Source organism: Bubalus bubalis, chromosome X, assembly GCF_019923935.1.
Source record: "Bubalus bubalis isolate 160015118507 breed Murrah chromosome X, NDDB_SH_1, whole genome shotgun sequence".
Classification (NCBI taxonomy): Eukaryota; Metazoa; Chordata; class Mammalia; order Artiodactyla; family Bovidae; genus Bubalus; species Bubalus bubalis.
In genome coordinates this window covers 15,048,988-15,075,558 of record NC_059181.1, presented here as the reverse complement: position 1 = coordinate 15,075,558, position 26,571 = coordinate 15,048,988, and the positions used below count along the sequence as shown (strand labels likewise).

At 38.7% G+C, this 26,571-nt stretch overlaps 1 protein-coding gene and 1 non-coding gene across 2 annotated transcripts in view; one reads left to right on the top strand and one right to left on the bottom strand.

Moving 5' to 3' along the window:
* The window catches only part of FRMPD4 (FERM and PDZ domain containing 4), an 847,051-nt gene that overhangs the window by 238,472 nt on the left and 582,008 nt on the right, over window positions 1-26,571 (top strand). The window lies entirely within an intron of this gene.
* TRNAG-GCC lies at window positions 19,902-19,973 on the bottom strand. Its single transcript has one exon. It is a non-coding gene; the product is annotated as a tRNA-Gly (tRNA).

Below are 26,571 nucleotides of genomic sequence, written 5' to 3'. Positions count from 1 at the left end.
AATAATTAGGCTTCTGTAGTTTGTAAAAGGCCATAACGATTCCTATTTGCAAATACTGTTGAATTTTAAATCATTCTCAATTGGCAAATTGAGTGGGTGTTGACTTAGAAGAAGCTAGTGAATATTAAGTTAAGTTGCTTGCTCAGTCGTGTCTGACTCTTTGTGACCTCGTGGACTGTAGCCCACCAGGCTCCTCCATCCACGGGATTCTCCAGGCAAGAATACTGGAGTGGGTTGCCATTTCCTTCTCCAGGGATATTAGAAGGAAATAAATCATTAAATCTTTAAACAGATTTCTGTGTGACCTCCAGGTATTCTGGTTTATCCCTTTCAAACAGAGCTATCTCTGGCCAGGCTCAGGTACTGAGCTACCATGAGAAGCGGGTAGCTGGAAATGCACAGTGACTCATGGTGGCAGAAGACAAAGAGAGTGTGTCTTCAGCCAATGCCAGTGACTGGTAACAATTTCATATTGTAATCAGGGGAATCAAGGCTTGTTCAGACGCCTATTTCAGGACCTTGGACAGTTCCATTCAAAAGGCACGGGCTGGCAGGCTAGCTGTGTAGATGGATCAGGCCCTGGCCGCCTGATCCTGATATTCCTCCTTCCTCCCTCTCCACTTCCATACCTACCCTTATGGCGGCATATTGAATGTGAGTATCTCTTCTTGCTTTGTATACATATAGCTGCAGCAGTCTACCTAATGTGGCTGCTCTTGTTTCTGCTTTTGGCTTTGTGGTTTGAGGCTACGTTTGATGATTATTTTAAACAAAATATTTCCTGAATACTATATTACAGCAGAAGATGGGGACATAGACACAATTTATGGTTTGCCCTTTTTTCTTATACCTTGAGGAATGGCTCTTTTTGTATCAAAGTCATTTTAATATTTGTGTTTAATAATCCAAATTTGTACCCTGAGGCTATGTGAGAGATTATTCATTTTTTTCAGTCTATATGAATCTCATTTATGCTATATTTCTAGCCTTAAACCCATTGTTAAAGTTTGTAAATCAGCCACAATTGTTTAAACATATAAATCTAACTAAATCTAACTGTATTCCTCCCCTGGGAGCTATATTATGCCACAGCCATTGGGTTAAACTAGGAGATATTTCATGTGTTTCAGAAACTTAAATCATTTGGTTTGGGTCCAAGATTAACCTGCTAGAATAACAATATCCTTCAGAGAATTAAGCTTCAGCAAGTCTCCAAATTTGTTTCTTTTTCCTGCTATTTATATTAACTTAAAGAAATTAAATTTCCTTCCAAAGAATAATATCCATCCCAGATCCTTCTTTTAGGATGCCTGCTCAAGTCATCTTCTGTCCCTGAAATTTACACTTAGTTTTAGGATCTTTATCCGTGTGTAGGAGCAAAATGATGAGACACAGACACCAGATTTGAAGAGGTGTTACCTAGGAAACAAATCAAATTCTAAGAGTGTCTTTTCTATAATCGTCCATGATTGGAGACAAACCCTTGAAATTTAACTTCCCAGGAATGTGTCTTTTTTGTGAGCATGATGTGCACAGAAACAATTGGAAGGATCAATTAAACAAATATATTTGATGAGATATTCAGTGTTTCTTTTCTGCTTTTTGCCCTTTAAACAACTTGAGTTCTGTTTGACCTTTAACAAATGTAACTACTTTTGGCTTGTTCACAGGGAAAGAAAAATTAATTTTGGAACATTTAGGGTTTTTTTTAAATATTTGAGATGCTTGAAGAGCAATAAAGATGTGGGATTCATATATTATAGATGACTTAAGGTCCTAAAATAATGCTTTGTTATAATTTTCAAAATTCCGGATTTTTTTTTAACAGAAGCAGCATAAAGGAAGCATTATTTGAGGGGAAACACTATTGTAAAAGTCAAACTCTAGTCCCTACAGTTTATAACTCCAGGAATCTGACAGAGAAAAACAGTATAAAACAATAATAACAGCAGCCCCAAGATTTTGAAGAAGCACTTAGCTCCATAACAAGTTTCTTGCACAGTGAACTTTCTTCACATAAGATGAGAAGATGAGCTCATTTCCTCGTCTCCTTTCCTCCACTGGTTTGTGGACATTGACCAGGTCCCAGAAATGCTCATGACCAGTCAGGGCTGCCTGTGTTCACCCTTTCACTCAAAGCCAAGCACCAAGTGAAGCATGTTTTATGTTAATAATATTTAATATTCTTAAGTTCTGCTGTAGTTTTGGCATGCATAAGTTACTGATCTGATGAGTCAAAATACTGCATCTTTTCCTATTGTTTTCATAGTGAATGACTATTTTAGGCAGTATAAGGTCCTTCCCCAAAAGATGTCCGTGTGCTAATCCTAAATGTTATTTCAGATGCCATAAGGACTCTGCAGTGTGATTAAGAATTTTGAGATGGGAGATTATCTTGAATTATCTGGATAGACCCAGTATATCCACAAGGGTCTTTACAAGAATGCATGAGGGTCAGTCAGAGAAGGAAATGTGATGACAGAGGCAGGACAAAGGGAGCGAGAGAGAGAGAAAAAGAGCAAGAGAAAAAGAGATTCATTGATTGTTTCTGATTATAATAACAAGCTCAGATTTTGTTAAAGTATTTATTCTTCAGAAAAGTATAAAGGGAGAAAGGAAGCCATCACTTGGAGAGCACAGCAGTCTTACTGATGACTGATCTGTGTCCAGACCTTCTGATCCTCAACCTCCCCCCAGTCCTTACTGTCAAAATCTAATGAACACATTATGCCATAATGGATTTTAGTTATGGAACTAGACTGCTTATTTTTCTAACTTTAACTATGAGTTCTTGACTTTTAGCAAAATTCTTTACACACAGTAAGTTCACAATCAATAATTACCAAACTCATTGATTAGTTGATTAATCGATGGACTGTCATTAAAATGTTGTACTCTATAAATCTAATGATAGTTATTGCGTATCTATTGTGTGGTGGACTCAATTTCAAGCACTCTATAAAAAAGTCCCTGCCCCTGAAATGTTTATGTTAAGAGGAGATACATAGACAACAAAGAAAGAAGCAAAACAAGTGAATATATGGTGTTTCTAGCAGTGACCAGTCCTTCAAGGAAAAAGAAATGACATGTGAGAGTGTTGGGTTGGTGCTGTTTATATAGGGAGGAAAAAAAGCCACACCAGCTGGGTGACGTTTGAGTAGAACCTGAGGAAAATGAGGAAGTGAGCACTGTCACTATCTCAGCTAGGAGTGAGAGCCCTGAGCAAGGAGGATGTTTGACATCTTCAATGAGATTCAGAGAGATGCCTGTGGATAGAGCCCAGTGAACAATTGGAGGACTGCTAGCAGTGAGATCAGAGAGGTACATTGGGTCAGTCCTGAGGGCCATGGCTAGAACTTGGACTTTCACCCTGAGTGTGATGGGAAACTTCAGGAAGCATCGTGAGCTGACAGTCTAGAAGTAGCATTCTGGCTGCCAAATGGAAATTAGGTTGTAGGTGGCAAAGGTAGAAGCAGAATAAGAATACAGGCTAGCAATAATGGTAGTTTAGAACCCAGTTGTCATGGCCAAGCTGGTGAGAAGTTGCTGTATTATGGATATATGTCTAAGAAAGTACAAGTAGGATTTTCTCATGGATTGAGTTTGAGATATGGGATGTGAATCTGGATTTCTGAGAAGAGGTCCTGTCTGAAGACACAAATTTTCCCCAAGTCAGTGGATAGATGCGGTTTCAATCCAGAAGGTTTCATGAGTTTACCTGAGGAGTAAGCGAGCAGAATAAGGATGTCTGGGCCCAGAACATCCTGATGTTTGGAGGTAGAGGAAATTAAGAGATCGAGAGTTTAAGAGATTGGCCACAAGGGAGAGGAGAACCAAGCATGGAGTCCCTAAAGTCTGTGAGGAAAGCATTTAGAACAGAGAGGGATCCCCATGTCAAATCTGTGGATAAAATGGCAAAGATGGGAGGGGAGTGTTGATTATGGGCATTGGCCTCAGGGTGGTCACTGGACTGCCACAGAATTTCTAGGAAAGCTTTATTTTTGATACTGGAAATATTACAGGATGTTTGAATGTGGATGGCAATGATAAAATAGAGGGGGGTATTGAAGACACAAGAGAGATAGGTGACAATTTCTAAAGTGATGTGCTTGAGTGATCAAAAAGCGGGATGGGGCTAGTATTACTGCTCAAAGTCTGCTGCTGCTGCTGCTGCTAAGTCGCTTCAGTCGTGTCTGACTCTGTGCGACCCCACAGACGGCAGCCCACCAGGCTCCCCCATCCCTGGGATTCTCCAGGCAAGAATAGTGGAGTGGGTTGCCATTTCCTTCTCCAATGCATGAAAATGAAAAGTGAAAGTGAAGTTGCTCAGTTGTGTCCGACTCTTAGCGACCCCATGGACTGCAGCCTACCAGGCTCCTCCGTCCATGGGATTTTCCAGGCAAGAGTACTGGAGTGGGTTGCCATTGCCTTCTCCGAGCTCAAAGTCTAGAAAGCTTATTTTCTTAGTGATTTAAAAAAATATTTTGAATGAGACTTGAAACTTCTAATCCAATTCTGAGAATGTAAAATACTATATTTAAAAAATAAAACTAGGAAATTAACATGTGACACAGTATTATTAACTAAAGTACAGATTTAGTTCAAACTTCACAAAACTTTATGCTCGTGTCCATTATTTGTTTTCGTGCCTTATTCAAGATTCCAATTGTAGTTGCATTGAGCAGCCTCAGCAGCATGCAACAAATTCTGATAACTTCTCTTTTCATCTTTATTGTGTTACAAATATTTTTAAATTTTTCTTGTTGTGGCTTCTTAGATACACCCATCATTTAAAAGTGGACATTTAATTTCCAATTATGTGGAGTTTCTTTAAGTACCTTTGATTTAATTTCTCATTTTGTTATTAATTTCTCATTTAAGTGCTTTCTCCTCTGCAATCACCCTTTGTTTTTCGGTCTTTTAACTTTATTGATGTTTTCTATGGCTAAGTTAAAGGTCTCTCTTGGTAAATGTCACCTTGCACTTGAAAATGTGTGGGTTATTTTCAAATATCTTTTGATATTGATTTCTAACATAAATCCACAGTGATAAGAGAACAGACTCTGTATGATTTCAATACCTTTAGACCATGAAATTTTTGCACCTTGTTTTATGTCCCTGTATATGTTCCAGTGTCTCCTGGTTTATAGTCCATGAGAACTCGAATAGAATTTGTATCCTGCTGTTGTGTGAAGATTGTATAAATCTTGATTATGTTGAATTGGTTTGTAGTGCTTTTCATGTCTACTATATCCTTCTACTTTTCTGTCTATTCATTCTATTAATTTTTGAGAATTTGCTATTGAAACCAACTAAAAATTGTAATTTTTCTACTTAAAAATAATTGTAATATATAGTGGAGCTATATGTAACTTTGATTTGTATTTTCCAAGTCTCTTGTAAATGTGTGATCATATTTTCGTAATTTAAAAAGTAAACAAGAAAGAAAAAAAGAGGGAGGGATGAAGCCCAAGGGTCCTGTGAAAAGCTTGGCCTTAAAAATGGTAAATGGACAGGTCAAATATTTTCTGAACAATTGATAGGGACATATATATATTAATTGAAATATAGTTGATTTACAATGTTGTGGTAGTTTCAGGTGTATAACAAAGTGATTCAATTATATATTTATATGTATATATGCATATTCTTTTTAAGAGTCTTTTCCAATATAGGTTATTACAGGATATTGAGTATGGGTCCCTGTGGTACACAGTAGGTCCTTGTTGGTGATGAGGATATATATTTAACAAAGAGTTTTTATGCCACATTTTAGTGTGGGGGGCATTTCAAAATATGTGGTTTTGATGTAAAAAAAAGGGAAAGTTAGGAATTTCTGGAAATTTTTATGGTTTAGAGGGGACAACAGGAGAATTTGTAAAAACCTGGGCATTTCACAGAAAGCCCATATATATGGACAACTATGTATTTGAGCAGTAGTTATTAATATCATGTCTGATTTGTTTAACTCCTTTTGTTAGAATGTTAAGTTGAGGCCATGGTTCAAGGCTGCAACTCAGGATAGTTCTGCTGGCTTTAAACAGATAAGTGATTGTTCTGTAGCTGTGAATTGCACCTCTAAAACGAGCCATATAAGTAAAGGTTGAGGGAGCATGAGTACACGGAGCTGATTCATTGCGGTAGCCTTCTCACTACTGCAGGGAACAAAACAGGTCCAGTGACAGTGCATCAGCACAATTAGCTCACATAAAAGATGGTCCTTTAGGCCAAAAAACAGACATATATTGTGGAACTGATATTGTCAATGTAATGAAACAGCCTTTTCAAAGATGAGATATAATTGAACTGAATCATTTAAAGTGTGAGCATTAGAGCTTCTTGGACATTTGCATTGCAAACCACTCTGTTTCTTCACAGCACTAGGCTGTATTGGTCATTAAGACCGTTCAGGGGAGTGTGTGCTCTGGATTTATTTTGGAGAGTCAATTTCTTGTCTTAGAAAATTACTTGGCAGTATTTATGAGAGACTGGTTCAATTATCTACATATTGCAGGTGACAATAATAAGATGGTTGAGTTACCTGCCCAGAGCCCGTAAACAGAGCTGATAGAATGGGTCCCTCGGTATTGATGAGACCTGGTCAAGATTTTCCTTTGGGGGCCTTAGGCAGGCTTCACTTTTCCCTTCTCCTGTCTCCCTTCTCCCCTGCCTTCTCTTCCCTTTCTCCTCCTTCCCTACTTTCTTCCTAACATGCCTCTCAACCTCCTTCCTCTTTCCCTTCCTCCCCGTTTCTCTCCCTTCCTCCACTTCCTTCTTCCTGCATCTTTCCTGCCCTCTCCACCCCTCTCTCTCTTCTTCCCTCCCTTCCCACCTCCCTTACTTCTATAAATCCCACAAAACATGGCATATACCACACAGATCAGTGGAAGTGGCTTCACTGAGGTGCACGTGGCACCAATCAACGCGTCTGGTAGTACAGCTAATATCTTTATAACACTTAACCCTTTATGAAGCATTTGGCAGAACTTTTCCTTCAAAACATTCCGCAATCCTGTGAGAAAAGTACTTAGCCTTATTAGCTTACGATTTCATTCATTTGGCCTTGGAGAGGACAAGATGCTTACCCAGGTTTGCACAGACAGCAAGTGGCAATGCTGATAATGAAATGCGGGTCACATGGCCCCAGGTCTCTTGCCCTAATACTGCATAATCTCTATTCCTCTTTGCCTGCTCGTTAGTGAAGGCAAACAGACTGAATCATGAGGTTGAGAGAGCCTGACAAAACACCCATGTTCCCCACTTTCCCTTTCTCCATAAATTTTTCCTTACAAAGTGGTGAAAACTTTGTTTGTACGCCACGTCCACCCTTACCAGCCAAAGAAAGGACCTGTCAGGTAGGCATTTGACCCAGCAGTGAGGGATAATACAAGCACTGGAGTTTCTATGAATGCTTTCTGGCCCCAGCAAACCTCAAACTCTCCAATGTTAAGACAGATGTTGTAAGTTCCCCAGCACATCTGACATCATTCTTGTTAATATTTGATCATGCTTCATAGCAATGTCCCTCTTGACTTACAGACAGGAACAGCACCTTTCTGTTTCTTTTCCTTTTTTTTTTTTTTTTTTTTTTTTTCTTGTCATTTCCTCCTCCATTAGATCTTCCCAATCTGAGGATTGTACCTAAATCTTCTGTGTCTCCTGCATTGCAGGCAGATTCTTTACCTCTGAGCCACCAGGAGATACAATTCCCTGATACCTGTTTAGAGATTTTTCCAAAGAGATCAATGTCTTAAAGGGATAATTGAATAATGTAAAATTTCAAGCCTCAGTCAGTATAAAAAGAGAGTTTTCTTAACTCCCTGAAATCATGCAAGTTGGACTGCTGTAGATCTGCCTTACCATTGCAAGATAAATGAGATTATTCCTTCCACACAGCATATTATTGATTCAGCATATGGTTCTTGTATTCTATTAATGAGATTTGAGATAATAAGAACGTGTAAATGTTCCAAAAATGTATTACATGTTTTGCTAGCTTTTCTCCAGTGATGAGAGATTGAAACTGTATTTGCTCTGCATGGGTCTTGCACCATGTTGAGTAACATAATTAAGATAATCTCTTTTATCCTATGATTCTTGCAACAATGTTCAGAGTTATTCTTCTCCCAATGCTTTAAATTGTGGTTTTCTGAAAGAGAAGTGCAGTATTTGTAAAGGGAGGAAGGAGCTAGCAGCCTGTGTAGGAAGAAGGTTGTAACCAGTGATAAAGAAGCTAAAGAGTAATAAGCTTGCAGAAGACAAAGGCAATTTAGTTGGTCACATCGTGTCAGAAACTGAATGAGTTGATCTGATGCCTGTGCAGGCTGTGATTTGAGTCCCTCCTTGAGCCTTGATCAGGGATAGTTACAACCTGGGGGAAGTCCATGGCTTTGCCTGGGCACAAGGTGAACCAGCCGATGATGCTTCACTTTGCTCTTTTATCTTTTGGGTTGGAAATTACTAATATTATTGGCCTTGCTGCAGGGCATGTGGGATCCCAACCAGGAATGGAACCTATGCTCCCTGCAATGGAAGTGCAGAGTTTTAACTGCTAGACTACCGAGGAAGGCCCCCCAAATTATTATTTTTATATGCCTGTGCTCATTGAGCATGTGAGAGGTGGCTGGAGATCAAAATATAGGGAATTCTGGAGAAGAGGAACATTGGAGCAACTGAACTGTCAATGATATGCAAATTTGGGAGGGCACAGGCTGCCGTGGAAGTACTCAGGGGCTGCTACCTGGAGGTTTCTAAAAAGAGAACAGGAATGGTGATGGTGAGATATGTGAAGAAACCAAAGACACCTTTCTGAGAACTCTAGAAGTATCTTTCTTCCTGCCTACAAGGAAAGAAGAATAACACACTTAAGGACCATAGAGTAGAGAGAAGAAAAAATGGAAATCTGGGGAAAAAATAAGAACAGATCTAAACAGATTCTCTCCTCTTGAGTTAAGGACGTTCTGGATATCACCAAGTAACCTCAAGGAATGAGAGCAACAGGACTCTCCAGCCTGAGTCATAGAACGAAGGAGAAAAACACAGTCAGCTCAGCAGCCTGAACTGAAAGGTCGAAACAAGATACAAATGCTCGTGGTAAAAACGACATGAGGACCCAGGGAAGAAGGAAACTGCTCCTTGCAGTGGCAGTCACACGTCAGGGAAGTGGAACTGGAAACTTTTAGCCTTCTCTGGATTTAATGCCTGTATCAGTGTCCTGGTGCTGGTGGTGATAAAGTGGATGCTATTGGTGATTGTAAATGAGAACTTCCAAGGGAGGATGGGCAAGACCTTACAGCTACACAGAAAATATAGTACCAGAAGTGCTGAGAATTAAATAAAGAGTAGCTGTGCCTAGAAAGATAGGACCTATATTAGTGACCCATTTCTCTTTCTTCATAAGAGAAATGTTCAACACAAGTAATGTTATCAGATATGGTTTCGAAATGGAGACTTGACACTTCTTCACCAAAACTATGCTTTCTTCCCATTCAGTCCATCTAACTTGCTGTTATTAAGAAAGCTAAGAGAGAAAGACAGAGTCCTCTCCCTTCATGAACTCAGTCTAGAAGAGGAGATAAAGAAACGCATAACGACAGTCCATTGGCACGGGTGCTGGACAGGAGCCTGCCGTCGGGCTTTACTCCTAAAATTTCTCCTGCTCCTCTCTTCTAAAGCACTCCCTACTGCACCATACACACCCGTGTGACAAGTGATTCTTTCCTCATAGATCCTACCATTGGCCAAAATAGTCAGGTTAGGAAGATTTTTTGAAAGCCCTGATGCTCTTCTTTTGTAAAATTCAATCACGTTATCAACATAAGCAATTACATCTATAAGGAAATAACAGTTTTGACTAATATAGTAAAATACAAATAATCTGCCCAGTGCTGCCCTTAAAGTCTGCCATTTAATCCTTTAATGTTTTAAAGCAGGCTTAGTGATACCTCTTGACTTTATCCTTCACTCATTTTACTTTCTTTGTTTTCAAAAGGTGAGGAAAAGGAGGTATAGTCAGTTTAAGAGATTTGTCAAAGAAAACACAGCTAGTGGTGGTCAGAGTTGAAGATCTGTATCTAATTGCTCTAAAATGCCATAGAACTACAGTGATGCCACAGGTGTCCTGGGTCTCCCTGTTGCCAGTCAACCAGCATTGTGGGGAAGTTAGCTTTCTTAGCCAGAACTAAATGATAATTGCAGAGCAGCAAGTCACTTTTCAGACTTTGTTTAAAATAGCAAATTAGCAGAAAATAGCCAATGACCACAGTGGTTGCTGAGTTAATTTGCCTGTACTGAACTTAGCTTCCCATGGGTCTTGATTGCAAAGAGCACTGGAGATTGAATCTGAAATTGCAAAATAAGACATATCCTATTTGGCTAATCCTCTCCTTTCCCTACTGTGTTGTTAGTAGTACTTTAACCCCAAACTCTGGCCTCTACTTCATAATAAATATTTCAGAAAATTATTCTATGAATTCTTTTTGAAACTGTGGTTTGTCTTTTTTAAAAAACATCACTGCAAGGAATGTTTTTCATTGCTTTCTTTTCTGTACTGTATTAAGAATAGACACTTAGGGTAGAGAATTAAGAACATTGCTCAGTTCTGTAGGAGGTTGGCTAAAGTATATCTAACACATGAATAAAGCATTTTGGTTCCTCCTCACTGGCTCCATTTCCCTGTAGAGAGTAGCACCAAGTACCATTTTCCATTGGCAAGTTAGTAGTCCTTAGATGGGGTGATACTGGGGAAAAGCACCAACTGCAGCTTAAATTCTTGACAGAGAGAGAGACAGAGACAGAGACAGAGAGAAGCCTCTGACCTGTTGCCAGGATTCCTAAGACAGCTTACTATCTCAAGACAGAAATCTCACCTAAAAGACTCTAAAAATTACCCTCAAATCAAAAGTCCGTTTGTCAAAAGGAAGGGTGGTTGGCAAAGACTCCTCTTAGCAGCTTAAGACTCCAAGTTGAAAACTACAGCTGATCAAATACAGCCCTGCTGTTCTCATTTTGATCTGGAAAGTTCAGATTTCCCCTTGGCAGCCCATCAAGATCAAGGACCCTCAAGGCACCACAATGGAAAGTCCTGTGATTTTTCTTCCTTTGTAGAGAGAAAAATTTCCCCCTCTTGGTCTACTCATTGATGACCTTTCCTTAGCACTTAGCACTTGACTCTGCCTGCTCTTGGATCTAGAAATCCCTTGCTTGAATTCCTAAGAGTGGTTCTGTATTCATTCACTTCCTGCTTACTAAATAGACCCTTTTTTCTGCATCCCTTCTCTCTCCCCTAAATCTGCACTCAGTCTTTTCCATCCACACTGCCTCCGGCCTTAGATAAGTTCCTATCACCTCATGTATGTTATCTCAATAAACATTACCATTGCTGCCCATCTCTAGCTCTCTTTTAGTCACACAGTGTATCATTTTTCTTATTTCCTCAGCTCTGCCAGCACCCTTTTCTTCTCATTCTGTTTTTTTATTCATTTTTTCTTATTATTTTATAGAATCTGTTTTATTTCATTTCCATCAGGGTTTGAGTCACTTAAAATATTCTTATGTTTACTTGAGTAAATCTTCCTCTGATTATTCGTGTCACTTGCTTTCTCCATCCAAAATTTATTCTTTCCATTACAAGCACTTTTGTTTAGATCCCACATTTGCTGTGTGTGTGTGTGCCCATGCATGTGAACATACTTTGAATTGGGACAGCTCTGTTTGCGTCCATCCCCCTTTATCCCTGTGAGTGTCACTGACAGAGGTTCTCTGAGTCACTTCTACTATCACCTGAACTCTATTTGAATCTTCCTCCTGAAACCCTAGATGAAGGACTGGGTGCCGCTGCTTATTAATCTATGTTCAGTCCCTCGAAGGGCAGGAGGTGGGCTGTGGGATTTTTGCAGCTGGAAATGGAGAATTTCATCTCCTTGAAATCGCCCTCTCCACCTAGTAAAGCTCTACCGAGGGTTCCTATGGCAAGCCACCACGTGGCTGTTTCTCACAGAAAAGCATCTCATGTTTCTTCCCACTTAGGGGTGGGTGATCTGGTCACTTTGGAGAGAAAATAAGTGAAATTGAAATCTGGAGGCTTTCCATAATTTGTTTGGTGAAACAGTATGGACTTTTCAATATGTGGCTCCTTTTGATTCACTGCTGCCAGTTGGCCTTTAGATGCCATTTCAGAGTGATCCTAATCCCAACATCACCTCAGACTCTCTCTGCGTGTGTTAGGAAGTCAGATTAATAAAGAGTAGCATACGGTGCATACTTTCTCTTCAGCACCACAGACAGTGCTCTTCCGTTGTGAGTTCATCCTGGTGCTGAGTAACACATTACCACAACTCAAGATGCTTAAAACAGAACGCATTATATTATCTCACTGTTTCTATGGCTCACGTTCAAACACAGCCTAACTAGGCCCTCTGCTCAGGGTCTCACAAGCCTGCAGTTCTGGCCTCAGCCAGAGCTGCAGTGTCATCTGAAGGTCAACTGGGGCAAGATCCTCTCCCAAGATCCCCCAGATTCTTGGCAGGTTATCTCCTTGAGATTGTAGGACTGAGGTTACTGGCTGCTCACTGGCTGTCAACTGGAGGCTATCCTCACATCCTAGAAACCTCCCATAGCTCCTAGATACATGACCCACTTCATAGACAGTTCACAACATGGAAGCTTAACTCTTTAAGGCCAGCAGGATAATGTCTTAGTCCAATCTTCTAAGAGTTTTATACAATGTAGCATCATCATGAGAATAATGTCCCATCTACTTTTCCATGTTCAAACAACTCACAGGTCCCAGTCACTTCCAAGAGGATGGGATTCTACAAGGATATGACTCATTGGAGATCATCTTAGGCTATGAAGAATGAGACACTTGCCATTTCTTCTTATCTGGGCAGCTCAGAATTTCTTCCTTTCCTTCCTGTTCCAGAAACACATTCTAAAGGTCCTTTGAATAAAGAGCACCAAGCTCCAGATGCAATACATTCCTGTAGTTGGGAAACTAATTGAAAGTATCTGATTTTACAGCCCATAGGCATCAACCTAAATTGGATTTGGTGACTTATCAAATGGAGGGATCCATTTTAGGAAATCACTTCAAATACACTGCGAATGTTTAGGGCAGGACTTCTCAACTATAACACTATTGACATTTGCGGCTAGGTAATTATTGTTGGAGACTGTTCTGTGCATTGTAAGGTGTTTGGCAGCATCCTTGGTCTTTCTAACTAGGTGCCAATGGCACCTGCCTACACCTACCCCCAGGCCCAGGTTGTATCAACTTAAAATGTCTTAAGATATTGGCAAAAGTGTCCCTTGTTGGGGGGAACATAACCAATCCCAATTGAGATCCACTAAACTTGGGTCTTTCCCCCAGGTTTCCATTAAGGAGTCAGTGGGCATCTCCTGATTGCAGTAAAATCCATGCAGTGTAATTTCATGGAAATGTAATTAGAATGAAATTGGTATGAACACAGCTGTGAGTCTGTCCAGCTGCATTACAACTAATGATGTAAGGCAGTAGGAAATTCAGAGTCCTGCTTCAGGCAGCTTAATAGGTTCTAAAGGGTTCCAGGCCTCGTTTGGACTAACTTCTCAATACCCAGGTCACTTCATCTGTAACATAAGCTGAGTTTTCACACCTCTGTAAAATATGGGTATTGTAATCCTAGAAATGGTACTTTGATGTGAAAAGTGCTGCTGTATCCATTGAATGCTTCCCCCTCAACAATGCGCCTGGCAGTTGAAATATCTGTGTTTACCATTTACAGTCTCAGGATATTTCTGTGAACTGAAGAAAGAATGAAATTTCACCACTTATATAATTAAACTGTAATGAAACCTCTTGTGAAAGATACAGTTTGCCTATTGAATCTCTGCACACTATCCATTTTACAAACATTGGTTTATGTCCCCATTTTCACACTTTAATTTAAGACTCCAATTTTCTAGCCCTTCAGATGATAATAAAATGTACACAACTGGAAATGAAAGTCTTCAGACACATGTTTGGCAATCCATTAGAAATTGTGATTTGTATAGATGACCCCATAAATCTAAATTATTGGCACTCATGAAAGATTATTTCCATTTATTTTGTTTTATTATATAATATTTTTCATTCAGGCTGAGATAGTATTAAGTCCTGCCAATTACACAGATATAACCTGATGATTTCACTTGTTTTGTAAGAATCTGTGGTCTTGAACCCACCTCTTCATGTCATTCTGCTACTGGCAGTGTTAACTGAAATATATTCCACAACCAGCTTCTTAAAATAGAGAAAGCCTCTTAATAACCATGACTACAATATAAACTGGCTAGAAACATGAATATCTCTTTACATTCCAGAGTTAAATACAGAGTAAAATCGAAGATATATTGTACCTTAATGTGCCTTTTGGATCACTAACACATTGATGCAGAAATTAAGTTTTTATATCTTAAACTGTTACTGAACTGATGACTTTGTAAAACTCTGGGAGATCAGGCACCATATCCTTTCAATCAGTAATGTGTTTTATTCTTTGGGTGCAGCTAGAATGAAGACTTCCTCCCCAATGAGGAGAGGACAGTCATATTATTTACCAACTATGCCCCTCTTTTCCCTCCCCTCCACAAGTTAGCAAATTCTATTTCTTGTTTCACTTCAGCTACCCAAGGAACAAATTCACTATTTCTAACTTTAATATCTAGAATGGCCATAGAATGTTTGCCCCAAACATTCCTGGTTTACGTCTGTTTTTCGGTGTCCTTATCTCCACAACCTCCACTTACTCTCAAAAGAATTCCGATTTGGTCAGTAACATGTATGGTCCTCCTCTTAAGCATCCCTTCTTGACAGAGACTGGAGGAAAAGTGCTCCATGTCTTTTCAGGCAGTATCACTGTAGATGTCCACCAGGGAGTGCTCTTGTTTCTGGCTTACATTCCTCAGCCAGAGAAGATTTTTTTCCTTCTGGCAGATTGTAAGAAAAAGAGAAGAGAAGCTAACTCGTGGATATCTGTGAGAAGACGTCAGTTGGGCAGAAAGCTCTCAGTAGCACTTCAAAAACTTGGAAGCCAAAAATAAAAACACAGTCTATGCTGAAAACATCAGAAAATATCAGACCCTGAAGAAGGAATAGAAGACAGTTATTGCTGAGAGAAGAATGAAATAAGAGGAAGATTATAGAATTCTAAAAATTATTTATGGTGCGATTATTTGGGAATTATAATTCAAACGGAATTTATGAGCACTTCCCTTTCAGTAGTGATTACAGCTGCTTTTCTAGGTAATTGTACAAGGTCAAGGCAGTATCAACATAGATTTCTTGAGCAACCCAGCTAAAACAATGCAGAGCTGAATTATTTCTTTATATAGGCATATATATTGCATTTTATTACCTTCTGAAAATGTGTCAGACTCAACTCGTGTGAATTATTTACCTATTTGCTTTCCTTGCCTCCCATTTAAATGGCTGCTTATTTAAAGTTACCCACAGGAGACTTTATCATGGCAAATCTTTCCTGGTTTTCTCACACTGGTTCTTTTCATGAGCTAAATCCCCTTAGACAGAGTGGACTTGCACATGATCAAAAGGTGGACCAGGGCCTGCTGCTCGGTTCCCCCACACACTGAGAGCACAGAGGATGAGAATAAGCTTTCCTTTGTTGCATTTATTTTTATCTTGCTTGTGGATACAACCTGTGTGTCGTCACTCGGTTACGGTTAATGCTGACAACAGTTTCCTTCCCTCTAGGATAATGATATCTTTCTTTTTTAAAGATTTTCCCAGAAGCAGATTTTCCCTTTCTAAGTCGGAAGACTTAGAGCGTAATACAAGCAGAGTGGTCTTAGGCAGGCAGTCTTTGTGGTTTCTCTGAGTGGTGAACTTGTCATTACTGGTGATTTCTGGTTTTCAGGGCTTCTTTCACAGCTGTGAATTTGACTGTTGTCTTAGCTACTTCTAAGTACTTAACAGAGAGGAAGAAGGCACACACGTTTAGTAACAGGCTGAGAAGGAACAGCAGAGCTGCCCCAAACCTTTCCCATGCCTGATGTCACTTGGATTGCTGCTTTTAGAATATCAGTTTCTTTTACTTAATGCTTTCAGTATAATTTTAGATTCTAATGGGGAGGGAGAAAAATACGACTGTGGACGTGTGCTTTTCATTTTTTATTACATTTGAAATCCCCTAATGTCACTAGCATTGACAGAGCCTACCTTCGAAAATTTCATCAGTATTCTTCACTGTGTATGAGACAAATTTCCTCGTTCCTGTGAAATTTATGATGCGAGGAAGGAGTCGCCATAAATATTCTTCCCTCTCAGTGTGACGTTATTCAGACAGTGGGTGAGTTATACTTGTAAAATTACCTGATGTAGCCCAATTCATGATGTTTTTTATTTGTTTCTTCCAGGAATCAAACACAAGTCATTTTCTAGAGGAGATTAATTAATTGTTAAAGCAGAGTGAGATTTTAACCACATGGAATGATAATATGAAATGCAGTTAATTCCTTATTTATTGTTTGTTGTTTCTTTGAGAAAAGCTAATTGATTTATATGTAGTTTTGTGTGTGTGCATTCTAAATCACCCTTCCTTTTGCAAAAAGCTTATATTTCACAGGAAATATGTGAAATTGTCACATAATTACTGTACTCTGAAGGAGTGATGGGGAGTTTCTGATGTTAATATTGAGTCTTATTTTTGATCATCAAAAGAGAGTTAGATATTTTGGTGGTTCACTATATAAAATAATGAACAATTTCTGACATATCAGAAAAACAAATAAGCAATGGGCTTTAAATTTTCTTGCCTCAATGTGAATGAAAGCAGAATGGTATAATGAATACTTAAATGAATCTTCTTCTGGCATAGGAAACTTGCAGAAGAGAGAAGCCACATTGGGTGGAAGCTTTGGAAAGACCAGTGGCTTTAGCATGAGATACTCTTGTGTGTAGGAATGTCCCCAGTGGCTCAGCAGTAAAGAATCCACCTGCAGTTCAGGAGATGCAGGAGCCACAGGTTCAATCCCTGGGTGGGGAAGATCCCCTGGAGGAAGGCATGGCAACCCACACCAGTATTCTTCCCTGGAGAATCCCATGGATAGTGGAGCCTGGCAAGCTACAGTCCATGGGCTCACCAAGAGTCAGACGTGACTGAGCACAGCACAGCACACTTGTGTGTGTGGAGGACTCTGGCACACAGATTCAGATAGGAGAATATGCAGATTGGCAACATAAGAGCCTTAAGACAAGCTCAAATAGTAGTGTTAGTTGCTCAGTCGTGTCCGGCTCTTTGCGATCCCATGGACTATAGCCTGCCAGGTTCCTCTGTAACATACCTTGAATTTAAGTAGAGCCAGAAGAAAGTTGGGGAAAAGTGTTGCTGTTGGGATGTCATCAGTTCAGTTCAGTTCAGTCGCTCAGTCGTGTCCGACTTTGTGAGACCCCATGAACCACAGCACGCCAGGCTTCCCTGTGCATCACCGACTCCCGTTGTCTACCCAAACCCATGTCCACTGAGTTGGTAATACCATCCAACCATCTCATCCTCTGTTGTCCCCTTCTCCTCCTGCCTTCAATCTTTCCCAGCATCAGGGTCTTTTCAAATGAGTCAGCTCTTCGCATGAGGTGGCCAAAGTATTGGAGTTTCAGCTTCAACATCAGTCCTTCAATGAACACTCAGGACTGATCTCCTTTAGAATGGACTGGTTGGATCTCCTTACAGTCCAAGGGACTCTCAAGAGTCTTCTCCAACACCACAGTTCAAAAGCATCAATTCTTCTGCGCTCAGCTTTCTTTATAGTCCAACTCTTACATCCATACATGACCACTGGAAAAACCATAGCCTTGACTAGATGGACCTTTGTTGGCAAAGTAATGTCTCTGCTTTTGAATATGTTGTCTAGGTTGGTCATAACTTATCATCAGGGGATCACAAATAATGGAAGAATAGAAAATTAAAAACAGTGGATAAAATGCTTATGGTCTCCACCCCTTTTATTTTAATACTTGGTGCAGGGGAAAAGAAATCATGAGATAGTAATTTCAATTAAATAATTAACTCTGTTAATGGTGTTTACTAATGTCCCATAATAGATATACCACCGGATGGTAAATTTTACCCAGTAAATGTAGCTTAAAAGAGCTCAATTAAACGAAACCTTCTTGTGGGTCTACCATATGGCAATTATTGCCCTAAACATGTGTATTTCAATTTATAAGAGTTGAAGCATAGTTTAAATATATGAGGAGATTCATCTTTTATAAAAACCAGTGAGCATCTTTTGCTTTTTGCTTGTTTTGGCTGCACTGCGTGGCTTGTGGGATCTTGTAGTTCCCTGACCAGAGGTCGAACTCTGGCCCTTGGCAGTAAAAACGTGGAATTCCAACCACTGGAGAACCAAGGTATTCTCCAGTGGGCATCTTTTGAATACTGAAAAAAAATTAATTGATCTGTTTTATGAATAATCACCCCTTAATTTTGTAAAAAGAATTTCTAGGTTGAGATGATTAATGTTAGCTATTATTCCTAATTTTTTACCTTTTAAAAACTATTTGCAAGCAATAAAAATTAGAGAGAAAAGAAAACACCCTTAAAAACCCATTATTGTAGAATAACTTCTGCTATAACTATTATCATTTATAGATTTTCTATTTGAGTATATTCTCATCATTTTGTGTGTGTGTGTGTGTGTGCATTCTGGGTTGGTATCCTGTGAAATTCCACTCATACACACCAAAAAGTGAACGAGGGAATGGCTCTGTAGTGAAATAAGTTACAGAAATGCCATATGCTTATCTTCTTGTAAATGAAGGCATTTGCTTAACTTTGCTTTGCTCAGCATTTCCCAAAGGTATTTGACCACAGAACTGGTTTTTTTTTTTTTTTGCTGTTTTGTTTTGTTCTATAGCAGTTGATAAGTCAGAGAATACATCTGGAAAAATTCTGAGTTTTTGAGTGAACAGATAACAGGGTTGATTAATGTCTACTTAATAACCTATTAGAGATTAATGATTAATTTCTTTTAAGGCTCTGGAGAAATAAGATAGTTTGGATGTTTGAGGAAGAACCTCTTTCAAAGATGGGACAAAGATAGGGAGGTCTGAGTGGGAAGTGACTTGAGGGGCCCTGAAAATTCAGGCAAATCCTGAGGGTGCTGTATTTGTTTTCTTTTTTCCTCCAGATTTATTGACATGTAATTGACATATAACATTGTATAAGTTAAACATGTACAATATGTTGATATGTTAATATATTGTAGAATGATTGCCAGTATAACATTAGCTCAAACCTCATCCCATCACATAATCACCATTTCTTTTTCTTTTTTGAGAAAATTTAATATCAACTCTCTTAGCAACTTGTGAGTATATAATATAGTGTTATTAGTTATAATCCCTATTCTGCGCAATAGATCCCAGAACTTGTTGATCTTATAGCGAAAAGTCTACACCCCTTGACCAATATCTCAACATTTCTCCCACCACTGCCCCTACCCCACGCCTCCCTGCCCGCCGAGCCCCTGGTAACTACCACTCTACTCTCTGTTTCTCTGACTTCAACTCTTTTAGGTTCCACATATAAGTGATATCATGCAGTATTTGTCTTTCTCTGACTTACTTCACTTAGCATAATGTTCTTTGATGTTAACTATTATAATTGTTTTGCCATTTTTTAGCAATAATTTCTTTCTTTTTAAATTTATTTTTAATTGAAGTATAATTGATTTACAATGTTGTATCAGTTTCTGGTGTATAGCAAAGTGATTTAGTTACACATATATATGCATTATTTTTCATATTTTTTCATTATGGTTTATTATAGGATATTGACTATAGACCTGTGCTATATAGTAGGACTTTGTTGATTTATCTTTTTTTTTTTTTTTGCCACGCCACATGACTTGTAGGATCTTAGTTCCCTGACGAGAGATTGAACCTGGGCCATGGCAGTGGCAGTGCCAAGTCCTAACCACTGGACCACCAGGGAATTCCCTATCCATTCTATATGTAATAGTTTGTATCTGCTAATCCCAAACTCCCAATCTATCCCTCTCTGACCCACCTGCCTCTTGGCAACCACAAGTCTGTTCTCTATGTCTTTGAATCCATTTCTGTTTCGTGTCATACTTTAGATTCCACATATAAGTGATATCATATAGTATTTGTCTTTGATTTACTTCACTTAGTATGATAATCTCTAGGCCCATCCATGGTGCTGCAAATGGCATTATTTCATTCTTTTCTATTGCCAAGTAGCATTCTGTTGTATATATATGTACTACATCTTCTTTATCCATCTATTAATGGACATTTAGGTTGTTTTCATGTTTTGGCTGTTAGCAATAAAGTATTTTAATTAAGGTATGTACATTTTAAAATGCATAATGCTATTGCACACTTAACAGACTAGGGGGAAACAAAAACATTCATGTGACTCACTTTATTGTGATATTTGCTTTATTGCAGTGGTTTGGAGCCAGAACCACAGTATCTACGTGTATGCCTATTTGTAGACTTCCTTGGTGGCTCAAGGAAGATAAAGAATATCTTTATAAAGAATCCGCCTGCAGGTGCAGGAGACATGGATTCAATCCCTGGGTCAAGAAGATCCCCTGGAGGAAGACATGTCAACCCACTCCAATATTCTTGCCTGGGAAATCCCATGGACAGAGGAGGCTGGCAGGCTATAGTCCATAGGGTCATGAAAGAGACACGACTTAGCAACTAAGCAACAAAAAATGCCTACTTGTATGTGTGTATACATATGTATCTCCACATCTTCTTTATTGATTCATCTGTTGTGGATGGACACTTAAGTTGTTTCCGTATATTGGCTATTGTGAATAATCCTTCACTGAATATGGGTGTGCCAATATCTCTTTGAGATTTCGTTTCCATTCTCTATGGATACTTGTCCAAGAAGTGGGATTGCTGAAACATATGATAGTTCTTTTTTAATTTTTTGAGAAACCTCCATACTGTTCTCCACAGTGGCTGCACCAATTTACATTCCCACCAACAGTGCATAGTATTCCCTCTTCTCCACATCGTCACCAATACTTGTTATCACTTGTCTTTTCAAAGATAGTCATTCTAGCAGATGTGAGGTCATATCTCATTGTGGTTTTGATATGCATTTATTTCCCTTACAATTTGTTATGTCAAGCACTTTTTCATGTACCTGTTGACCACTTATATGTCTTTTTTGGACAAATGTCTATTCAGGTCCTTTGCCCAGTTTTAAAACGGTCTATTTGTTTTTTGCTTGTTGAGTTGTATGAGTTGTTTTTATATTTTGGTCATTAACCTCTTATCAGGTATGTGATTTACAAATTGTTCTCCCATTCCATAGATTGCCATTTGATTTTGTTGAGAGCCTCTTTGCTGTATAGAACTTTTTAGTCCTGCTTATTTACTGATATAGTCCCACTTATTTATTTTTGCTTTTGTTGCTTGTGCTTTTGGTGCCATATCTAGGAAATTGCTGCCAAAGATAAACGTCAAGGAGCTTTTCTCCTATGCTTTTTTCCTAGGAATTTTATAGTTTCAGGTCTCTAATGCATTCCAAGTTAATTTTTGTGAGTGCTATAAGATAGCAGTCCAACTTCATTCTTCTACATATGATTACCCAGTTTCCCCAGTTTCACAGCACCATTTACTGAAGAGACACTTCTTTCCTCATCTAGTATTTTTGGCCTCCTTATCAAATATTGGTTAATCATGTATGCAAGGGTTTACTTATGGGCTCTTAATTCTGTTTCATTGGTCTATGTGTCTATTTTTATGTCAATATCACACTGGATTACTATAGCTTTGTAGTATGGTTTGAAATCAGGAAATGTGATGCCCCCAGCTTTGTTCTTCTTTCTCAAGATTGCTTTAGCTATTTGGGGGTCTTTTATGGATCCATAAACATTTTTGGATTGTTTTCTATTTCTGTGAAAAATGTTAGTGGAACTTTTATAGAGGTTGCATTGAATCTATAGATGCCTTTGGGTAGTAAAGGCATTTTAACAATATTAATTATTCTGATCCATGAGCTTGGGATGCGTTTCCATTTGTGTCTTCTTCAGTTTCTCTCATCAGAATTTTTAGTGTGCAGATCTTTTATCTCCTTGGTTAAATTTATTCCTAAGTATTTGATTGTTTTAGATGCTGTTGTGAATGGGATTGTTTTATTTCTTTTTCACGTGCTTTGTTGTTAGTGTATAGAAATGCAGCTGTTTTCTGTATGTTGGTTTCTGTATTCCACAACTTTGCTGAATTCATTGATTAGTTCTAACAGTTTTTTGGTGATATCTTTAGGGTTTTCTATACATAAGATCATACTACCTGCAAACAAAGATAATTTTATTCCTTCTCTTACTGTTTGGATGCCTTTATTTCTTTTTTTTACCTGATTATTCTGACTAGGACTTCCAGTACTGTACTGAGTAGGAGTGATGAGAGTGGGCACCCTTGCCTTGTTTCTGACCTTAGAAAGCTTTCCACATTTCACCATTCACTATGATATTAGTTGTGGGTTTGTCATATATGGCCTTTATTATGTTGATGTATCTGTCTTTTAAGGGCTTGCCCAGTGGCTCAGTGGTAAAGAATCTGCCTGCAGTGCAGGAGATATGGGAGATGCAGGTTTGATCCCCGAGTCAGGAAGATCCCCTGGAGGAGGGTATGGCAATCGATTCCAGTATTCTTGTCAGGAAAATCTCATGGACAGAGAAGCCTGGCAGGGTACAGTCCATGGGGTTGCAAAGAGTCAGGCATGACTGAAGTGACTGAGCACATGTGTCTTCTATATCCAATATGTTGAGATTTTTTATAATGAAAGATGTTGAACTTTATCAAATTCTTTTTCTGCTTCTACTAAGATATATGATTTTTATCTTTCATTCTATTAATGTGGTATATCATATTTATTGATTTGAATGTGTTGAATCATCCTTGCATCCCAGGGATAAATCCCACTTGATCATGGTATGTGATCATTTTAACATCCTGTTGGGTTCAATTTGAGAATATTTTGTTGAGAATTTTTGTATTTATATTCATCAGGGATATCTATATCTATCTATCTATCTATCTATCTATCTATGTATATATTTTGTGTGTGTGATGTCTTTATCTGACTTTGCTATCAGGGTAAGTGTTAGCCTTATTAATAAGTTTGGGAATGTTCCCTCCTCTTCAGTTTTCTGGAAGAGTTTGAAAAGGATTGGCTTTAATTCTTCTTTAAATGTTTGGTTGAATTCACCAGTGAAATCATCTGGTCTTGGACTTTTCTGTTTTGGGAGGTTTTTTAATATTACTGATCGAATTTCCTTATTCAGTGCTGATCTGTTCAAATTTTCTTTCTTCATGATTCAGTCTTGGTAGGCTATATGTTTCTAGGAATTTATCCATTTCTTCTAGATTATCCAGTTTATTGACATATAATTGGTTATTAGTAGTCTCTTGTGATCCTTTGTATTTCTGTAGTATCAGTTGTAATGTCTCCTTTTTCATTTCTGATCTTGAATCATCTCTTTTCTTCTAAGTTAGGCTACCTAAAGGTTTTTCAATTTTGTTTGTCTTTTTTTTAAAAAGTTCTTATTTTTTCTGATCTTTCTAATGTTTTTTCTGGCCTCTATTTCATTTATTTCTGTTCTGATCTTTGTTATTTTATTCCTTTTGTTATCTTTGGACCAAGTTTGTTCTTATTTTTCTAGTTCCTTGAGGTATAAAGGTAGGTTGTTTATTTGAGAATTTTTTCTTAATGTAGGCATTTATAATTATAAAATTGCATCTTAGAACTGATTTTGCAGCACCCCATAGGCTTTATTTTTCATTTTCTAACTTTTAGTTTTGTATTGGGGTATAGCTGATTAACAATGTTGCAATAGTTTCAGGTGGACAGCAAACATACTCAGCCATGCATATACGTGTATCCATTCTCCCACAAACTCTCATCCCACCCAAGCTGCTGCATGACATTGAGCAGAGTCCCATGTCCTATACAGTATGTCTTTGTTGCTTATCCATTTGAAATATAGCAGTGAGTACATGACCTTCCCAAAGTCCCTAACCATCCCTCCCTCCATCCATCCTCCCACCCCTCTACAATCATAAATGCCTTCTCTAAACTATGAGTATCTGTTTTGTAAGTTTTTTTGTATCATTTCTTTTTAGATTCTACATATAAGAGATGTCATGCAACATTTCCCTATCCCATAGGTTTTAATATGGTATACTTCCATTTTCATTTGTTTTAAGATATTTCTTGAATTTTCTTTGGATTTCTTCTTTGACCTTTGGTTGTTCAGGAGCATGTAATTTAATCTCAACATATTCATGAATTTTTCAGCTTTACTCCAGTTAGTGTGTATTTTTTTTCTATTACTGCATAACAAATTACCACAAACTTAGTGGCTTAAAGCAATACACCTGTATTATCTCACAGTTTCTGTGGATCTGGACTCTAGATGTAGATAAGCTGGGTCCTCTGCTCATTGTCTCACGAGGCTGCCATTGTATATCAGCTGGGCTGCCTTACCTTGCTGAAGTCCTCTTCCAAATTCATGTTGTTGACAGAATTGTTTCTTGGTACTGTGGAACTGAGGTTGCCAAATTTCTTACTGATGCCAGCTCACTCTCAGAGGCTGCTTGCATTCCTTGCCATGAGGCCATCTCACAACATGGTGCTTACTTTTTCAAGGCCAACAAGGGAAAGTCTCTCAGTCCAACCTGCTAAGATGGACTCCTACTGAATATCCCATCACCTTTGCCTAGTAACATAACTGAAAGGAGTGACATCTCACCGTCTTTGCCACATTCTGTTGGTTAAAAGCAAATCATAAATCCTACTTGTACCCAGGAAGGGGTTATGCACAGGTGTGAGTCTTTGAGGGTCACCTTAGGGTATATCCACCAAAAGCACCGAGGGCCTATGGATGGGAGGTCAGGGTGAGGGGGTAATGGGCTAAGAGGCTAGGGCAAAATCAGAGAGAGAAAAGAAGTTCAGAATATGGCACAACATGCTTTCCAGGCCAACTTCCCCTCTTTTATAACTGAACTCAGTTCTCTGCTGCTCTGCAGCTTGTAATTAATGTACAAGTTTATGCACTCAGCGCTCTCCTCTTAGAATTCCTTGCTCATTGTTGTTATCACCCAGGGTCAGCATCGAGATTCAGGAGGCCTCCCAGGTAGACGGATTTGTTTACCCAGGCTGGGTTATGTAATACTTTGGCCTCTTTTGTAGCTTCACCTCCTTCTGGCATCAGTATGCACTAAGCAGGGAAGAGATACAAAAGCCTTGTTCAAGGAGAAACAAAAAATACCCACATCGTTAATTTAAACATGTTTTCCTTGAATACAAAATATAGATTTTTTTGGCCTTCAAAATGACAAGGCAAAAAACTGCCGCTTGTAAAATTTTTCTCTTTCTTTCCCCCAAAGCACGTTAACAGTCCTATAGCACAATGTACCATGTAATTACTCACCAAGTACTAGGTTATGATTCTTCTGTTCAGCTACAGAAATTAGCATGTACATATAGTCTGAGAGAAACAATTGGCTGCAAAGAAAATTAAGAAATGTATCGTCTCCTATTGGATTCCTATCAAGTTTTCATGGAGAAGTGTGTGGATGTCCAACTCCTGGGGCCTTTGCTGCAGGCATCCATCTTTTTTTTTGTACTCCAGGGATGGTCAGCTGCCCTAGAAGAGTGTAAACTCTGGACCTTCCCCATGGAGTCTGCTAATTCCTAGCCAACAGCGGGGACAGGAGTACAGCTGGAGTCAGGGGTTCTGGGTCCAAGCTCTCACCTTAACTGTGAATCGGCTGCATGGTATCAGACCAACAACTTGACTCTTAAGCATCAATTTTCTTGCTTGTGAAGCTTTTTCCAATTCTCAAGTGCTGAGCTCTGTGTAAAGAATGACATGTTCTAGTGTGTTTAGCAAAAGACTGGAGGTGGTGAACTGATCTGGAGAATGAAAGGGTTTGTGACAGTGCAAGCAGAAAAACGGTTCTTATGGGTTATGAGTTGCTCTCTCCAGGGAATGGTGACTTTTGTTATCTAAATACCATGTACAAAACAAAAAGCAGTGTCTGGAAATAAAGGAGAATATTGATAATTTACTCCTTTTTAAATCAACCAAAATAATTTTAACTGGATATGGAAAAACACTCTGTATTGAAGAGGGAATATATTTTAATCACATAGCTCAATGAATTTTCACAAATTGAACACATTCACCAACACTCAGAGTAAAAAATAGAATATTAGCGGTCTTTTCTGAGAAGACCCACTCATACTCCCTTCTCCAAGGATAACTGTTTTCTTAACTTCTAACAGCATAGGTTTGTTTCACTAGGATCTGTGCTGTATTATACTGGATTAGATGCTAGGTACCTTCTCCGACTGGCTTCCTTCACTCAACATTGTGAAATTCATCCGTATTGATGAGATATTATATGTTGTTCCTTTTCTTTGTTGAGTCATATTCTATTAGAAGAATATAGGTGTTTCTTTATTCATTCTACTATGTATCAACATTTAGGTGGTTTCCAGCTTTTGTCTATTATGAATGGTGTTACTATGAGTATTC